The sequence below is a fragment of the Oratosquilla oratoria genome, chromosome 29 (assembly GCF_046742065.1).
Source record: "Oratosquilla oratoria isolate Oo_2021 chromosome 29, ASM4674206v1, whole genome shotgun sequence".
NCBI lineage: Eukaryota > Metazoa > Arthropoda > Malacostraca > Stomatopoda > Squillidae > Oratosquilla > Oratosquilla oratoria.
In genome coordinates, this window is record NC_134805.1 from 35,728,951 (window position 1) to 35,736,450 (window position 7,500).

Below are 7,500 nucleotides of genomic sequence, written 5' to 3' on the forward strand. Positions count from 1 at the left end.
AGTTGGGTGTGTGTGTGAGTGTAAAGTCATAGCATTACCCATAGATCGGTCGTACGACCTCTGAGCTCTCTTCCGGGAGGGAAATAGCTGTCGATCACGAGTCCAACACGTGATCCAAAGACCAAGGTGAATACATACACACACACACACACACACACTCACACACACACACACACACACACACACACACACACACACACACACACACACACACACAGACACGCACTCACACACACCCACAAACACACACGGGCACACACATACTGTATACATACTTCAATGAAGACGGAAGGACGGGGTTCCACGAGCATAATCCCATTCCTATATAATAGTATTAGGTAAACAATTAAGTAACTAAAACACACACGGATTCTTACGTCACCATCACAGCTGTAAGTTGATACTTCTCTCAAACGGGAGTATAGGGCCACTCACACGGTCAAACGGTTTGTCAAACAAGTGTTTGAAGTGATATTTGACCGTGTGAATGGGGTATTCGGTCGTCAAGCACGTTTGTCAGACGTGTTTGACAACCAAAGACTCCATTCACACGGCCAAACATTACTTCAAACACTTATTTGACAAACCGTTTGACCGTGTAAATGGCCCTTAATTAGACTAGGTGATTCATCATGGGCTTGAATACCGTGCTAGACTCGTGGGTAACAGCTATTACTCTCCCGGATGTGAACTCAGAGCTCGTATATAATTTCGGTCTATGGGCAGTATTGTGACCTTACACCCACATACGAAATATGCTTGCTCAACAGGAAACAGTAACGGCTCGTGTTTAGTGGCTTTGAATGGGGCTCCAACTATGAATTCCCACACGAGAACTCAAGACGCTAACCATTACACCAGCAAGATGTGGTGTATCTCTTGGGTTACTTCTGACCATGCTAACATAAAAAAAAAAAAAAAAAAAAATCCTATGTATCTATGAACATTAAAAGATAGGTAGCCAAATCACAGGCACGTCCCTACTCCCACCCATTCCACTCCCATCCACCACCCTTCCTCCCTTCTCCCATCTTAGCTCCTCGTGGATCACGGGTCATCCCTGTATCCCGCCCTCTGTCCTGGGTCAGAAGGAATGTAGCAAAACACAGTACATTCACAGCAAGGCCGCTTTACTAAATCGGCGATCCACTCTCTCCGGGAAGAGGACAGGGAGAAATCCCTTCTGGTTACGTCAAAATATCGTTTACACATAAGCACTTCCTATCCACCATCCCCCCGCCCCTCCCTTCTTTGCATAATAGTATCATCTATACACAGTCAATCTCCACTAATCCCTATCTCCTACCTTCTCCCTCCCTTGCTCAACAGGCATTCCCCTCTTGCTCAACGTCTCCTTCATCCCATCCATCCTGATAAATATGAATATTACAATTTTGAAAAAAAGGAAACTCGAGAACTCTGAAAATGAATACCATGTTTTTCAAGAATAGCCTCAGATGTTCAAAGTCAACTTTTTCAATGTTGTACCGACTGTGTTGATACCATCTAAGTGGTAATTTTGTCCGTTTGAGTTGATTCAGTTCATCCGTTTTCCCCAAGACGAGTTCTGCTGGTAGTTGGAATTATAAAGAAATGTCTCAGGAGCTGTTCAGTGTACAAACAAAAAACAGTAATGTAAAGGGATGCACACACTCACACACATACACACATACACACACACAAACACACACACACACACACACACACACACACACACACACACACACACACACACACACACACACACACACACAGTCAGAAGACAAATAGACAGAATAACAGACACACACAAACGCACGAACACACCACATACGTACATACAGTCAGAGAGACAGATAAAATGACTGACACACAGACATACGCGAACACACACAGATAGACAGGCAGACACACACACACGCACGCACGCACGCACACGCATACACACAGTCAGAGAGACAAACAGAATGACAGACATACACACGCATTATATATATATATATATATATTATATATATATATATGTATATATATGCATATGAGGTCTGAACTCTCTTTAGGCAGGGGAAATAACTGTCGATCACGAGTCCAACACATGATCCAAGACCATGGTGAATCACACACAGAGACACACACACATACACACACATACACACAAACACACACACACACACACACATACACACACACCGACTCGGTGGCATAGTTGGTAGAGCGCTGAACTGGGAAGCAGAAGTGCTCCCAGCACCCAGTTCGAATCCTGCCCAGGGCCAAAATTATTTCGGTATCGCTGTGCCTCGGGTCGTTACTCTGACTCTCGTGGGCGGGGAGTTGGGTGTGTGTGTGTGTGTGCAAGGTCATAGCATTGCCCATAGATCGGACCTACGAGCTCTGAGCTCTCTTCCAGGAAGGAAATAGCTGTCGATCACGAGTCCAACACGTGATCCAAAGACCAAGTGAATACACACACACACACACACACACACACACACACACACACACACACACACACACACACACACACACACCTACAACACACACAATCTAGAGGTTTTGCTCAAATAATTCATCGAACATAAGATATTTTATATATTTCATAACATTCATTACATTTTATTTATTTACTTATTTCACTTTTGTAAAGTTTTCCATTTGTGTTTTCTTTCAATTTTGCCCAGGGGCGTAACTCTTCCTCTGCGGCGCGCGCTACCTTAACCCCCGTAATCCTGTTGCTCAATATACGACCCAACAGACTGGATGGAGTTTAATCTCTCTACCCTAATTCAGGGCACGCACACGCATGCACGCACAAACATACATACCAACGCACTCATACACAAACACACCCAAATACAAACGACCAATACATACACAAACACACACAAACACAAACGACAAACACATACACAAACACACACATACGTACACACACACACATTCATACACACACACACACACACACACACACACACACACACACACACACACACACACACACATACACCAACGCACTCACAAACACAAACACACACCCAAATACAAACAACAAACACAAATGCATGCACAAACACACACACACTCGCGCGCACACACACACACACACACACACACACACACACACACACACACACACACACACACGCACATACACACACACACATGCATGCAAACACGTTCTCACATTTCCTATACCTTTTCTCTAACGTCTCCACATGCCGAACTCCGTCTCGTATCTATTTCATCGCAATTCGATTTACTTCGTTTCATTCGGATAATATTCTCTTTGTGACTTTGTCCACTACCTTTACTTTCCTTGCAACTGGATGTATGTTACATATACATGAAAATATGTGTACATATGTACATGTATACGTATGTATATGTATACATACGTATACATGATCATATATGTACATTTATGTAATGTATACGCACATATGTATAAGAATATGTACATGTCAATACTTATACATGTGTATGTGCGTGCGTGTGCGCGCGCGCGCGTGTGTGTGTGTGTGTGCGTGCACGCGCGTGCGCGGCGACAGCATTACCCATAGACAGGGCAAGATGAGCTCTGAGTTCTGTACGTGTGTGTATGTGTATGTCTACGTGTATGTGTTTCTTTCTGCGCGTGTTGACAGAAAGCACGCTTGGAATAAAGAAAGTCTGTATTGAATTGTGTCCCATTCGCTGTCGGCCTCAGTGACTCGTACTTGGAGTTCATCACCCGAGAGAGGAGAGGAGAGGAGAGACAGACAGACAGAGAGGAAGAGAGAGAGAGAGTAAGAGCGGGGGAGAGGGAGAGAGAAAGAGAGAGAAAGAGAGAGAGAAAGAGAAAGAGAGAGAGAGAGAGAGAGAGAGAGAGAGAGAGAGAGAGAGAGAGAGAGAGAGAGAGAGAGAGAGAGAGAGAGAGAGAGAGAGAGAGAGAGAGAGAGAGAGAGAGAGAGAGAGAGAGAGAGAGAGAGAGAGAGATGTTGCCGCTGCTGGAAGAACCCTTTGTCGACTTGGGCAATGGACGAGGAAATGACGCTGAAGATAATGACGTGGGAAGAGCAGATACTCATCGTCTCCGGCCCCCAAGGATCAGCTCTGCGGGGCGGGAATCAAGTCCCCGTGGAGGACCGGAGGACTGACCGGGCCGTCGAAGACCTTTGAGCGTTTCGACTGCGGAAGCTTAGGAAGAAGACGACTTCGGGAGACAGACCTCGGAGTCTCGCGACTTCGAACTGCGAAGACAACGGAAGATCCCGCCTTCAGGGATGGACCCGGAGGCGAGGTCCGAAGAGTTGGACCCTGAGGTCTTTATTTTCATCTCTCCATTTTCCCTCCTCTCTCACTTCTCTTTCCTTTCTCTCTCTCCCCTCTCTCCCTTCTCCTTTCTCTCTTCATTCTCTCTCTTCCCTCTCTACATTCTCTCTCCTCTCCCTTCTCCCTCTCCCTTCTCTCTCCTCTTTCTCCCCTCTCTCTCCTTTCTTTTTCTCCCTTCTCTCTCCTCTCTTTCTCCATTCTCCCTTCCTCCTGTCTCTTTTCTCTCTCCCCCCTCTCTCTCCCTTTTCTCCCCATCTCTGCCTCCTCATCTTTCTCTCTCCCCTATCTCTCTCTACTTTCTCCCCTCTCATTCTATCATGGCCGTCTGGCAGGTTGGTTAATTTTCTTTCGCCCTTCCCCTTCTCCCCACCTCTACCCCCGGACGGAAGTTGCCCCCCCTCCCCATCCTTCTCTTTTGTCCACGGGTGGGTGGATTGGCATTTTTCCCTGGGTGGCCTTTTGTATCTGCGCCGACTAATCCCGGGGTCATCGGGGAACCCTCTTCCCATTTTCATGCAAAAACGCTAATTTCTTTCACTTTCTTTTGACGCGATTCCTCTTTGCATATCCGCTGCTCTATGTGCCTTTACTAAGACCCACGCGGATCCGCACAGACCCACACAGATTGGTGCAAACACGTACAGACCCACACAGACAAGTACAGACCCACACAGATTGGTGCAGACACGTACAGACCCACACAGACAACTACAGACCCACACAGTCTTGGACATGTTTACACCCCCCCCACACACACACCTCGTGGCGCAGAGGTTCGAGTTCTCGCCTGCCACCACGGCAGTCCGGGGTCGAATCCCGCACAGGGCTGAAATAATTTCAGTATTGCTGCGCTGTGAGTTAGTACTCCAACTCTCGTGGGCGAGTAGTTAGGTGTGTGTGTGCGTGTAAGGTCACAGTATTACCCATAGATCGGTTATACGAGCTCTGAGCTCTCATCCGGGAGGTTAATAACTGTCAATCACGGGTCCAACACGTGATCGAAGACCATGATGAATCACATAGTCCACCCCCGACACACTACTGCACTGGCTTTGAGCTCTCATCCAGGATGGAAAAAGCTGTTATCACGAGCCCAGCTCGTGATCTTAAGAGCACTGTGAATCATACCATTATGTCTATTCCACGACATGAGACCATCCCGCTGTCTCTTCACTACGATACGGAATCATCAAACGACCCGTCCCAGAGCGTCACACTTGCTTTACATTCGAACTACATTCGATGTGTGTTTGCATGTCGCTGGCCTCTCTGCAGGACTTGCGTGCACTAACCTCCCCAATTTCCTTCTTCCTCCCCTCCCTCTTCCCCCCCTCCACTTCCATCCCCCCCCCTCTCTCTCTCTCTCTCTCTCCTCACTCTCGCTCCTCCTGTCCTCCCCGGCCTCGCCTTTTCTCGTACTAAATCTTTGTCACCAAGAAAAACGGTACTTCGTCTTCCTCCCACTAACCACTGCAAAAGGAGTGGGAATGTTCGAAAAAAGGCACATGAATAAATGAATAACTAAATAGATAAATGAATAAATAGAAAATAAGTAAATAAATGGATAAATAGATAAATAACTGTTCATAAGAGTATACAATGTGTATATATACATTATATATACATTTATATATATATATGTATATATATATATATATATATGTGTGTGTGTGTGTGTGTGTGTGTGTGTGTGTGTGTGTGTGTGTGTATGTGTTTTTGTGCATTATATATACATTTATACGTATAAATATACACACATGTATACATACATATACATAAATGTATACATATATATATATATATATATATATATATGTGTGTGTGTGTGTGTGTGTGTGTGTGTGTGTGTGTGTGTGTGTGTGTGTGTGTGTGTGTGTGTGTGTGTGTGTGTGTGTGTGCTGGATGCGTGTGTGTGTGCTGGATGCGTGTGTGTGTGTGTTTGATCTTAGCAAGTTATAGGTTTTGTCGACAATTTTGTTTATATGTTTGTCAGGGAACATATCTTTTGTGATGATTGCTTCCAGGTCTTTTTCAGATCCTTCTTTCTTTACTTGTTTCTCACTAATTTTATATTGTCCTGATATCCTTTTTTTTCACTTTTTCCAAATTCCATTATGCTACATTTTTTTAATGTTTAATTTCACTTCCCACTTCTAGCTTCATTCCCAAACCCTATTCAGATCTCTCTGTGGTGAGCCAAAGTCCGTTTCAGTACTCATTTTTTTTTTTTTAATAATTTTGCATCATCTGCAAAGAAGCTCATGTAACCATTCCACACCTTCGTTCATGTCATTCATATAAATGGCAAAAATTACTGGAAGAGGAGAGCGTGTACTGTACGTGCGCAGACATTTCCTACTCTATCTTTGTGCGTCCGATTGTGTGTAGAAACAAACTTTTTTCATTCTACTTAATTCCATTCACACGTTTTTTCCTTCTCAATACTTACGCTTTCCAGAGCCTTTGTCTTTGTTTACTTGTTTATTTTGTCGTATATTTCTCTGGCAAGCGAGTACAGTCTGTTATTTTTCATTTTTTTTATTTCTAAAATAATATCTGGAGACAAGTATTAATACTTTCATAATCCTTAAGACTCACAGGAAACGTTTTTTACAGAAATTCAAGATTAAATGAATGAATGCGCTTTTAATCAAGACGTTAGCTGTTTCACCTTGACTTGTGTCCTTATCCATCATATCCTGGCTTGCAGCATAACGATAATCACTTTATGGAACCTTCGTTGCTCCTTCACTTGGGACCATATGCATTCCATCCTGGCTTCCAATGGGACGAATTTCATTCAAACTAGGGTGGGAAGGAGGGACAAAGAGAGACAGGGGGCGGGAGAGCAAGAGTTTAAGAGTTTGTGTGTGTGTGTGTGTGTGTGTGTGTGTGTGTGTGTGTGTGTGTGTGTGTGTGTGTGTGTGTGTGTGTGTGTGCGTGTGTGTGACAAGAAATGAGAAAAAGAGAAAGATACATAAAGAGAGAAAGGAAGAGAGAGATAGAGAGAGAGAGAAACAGAGTTAGGGATAGATAGATAGATAGATAGAGAGAGAGAGAGAGAGAGGCCGAGCACGAGAGAGTGAGTGAGAGAGGGAGATAGATAGATATGGAGAGACAGAGTGAAAGAGGAAGAGAGAGAGAAAGAAAGAAAGAGAGAGAGAGAGAGAGAGAGAGAGAGAGAGAGAGAGAGAGAGAGAGAGAGAGAGAGAG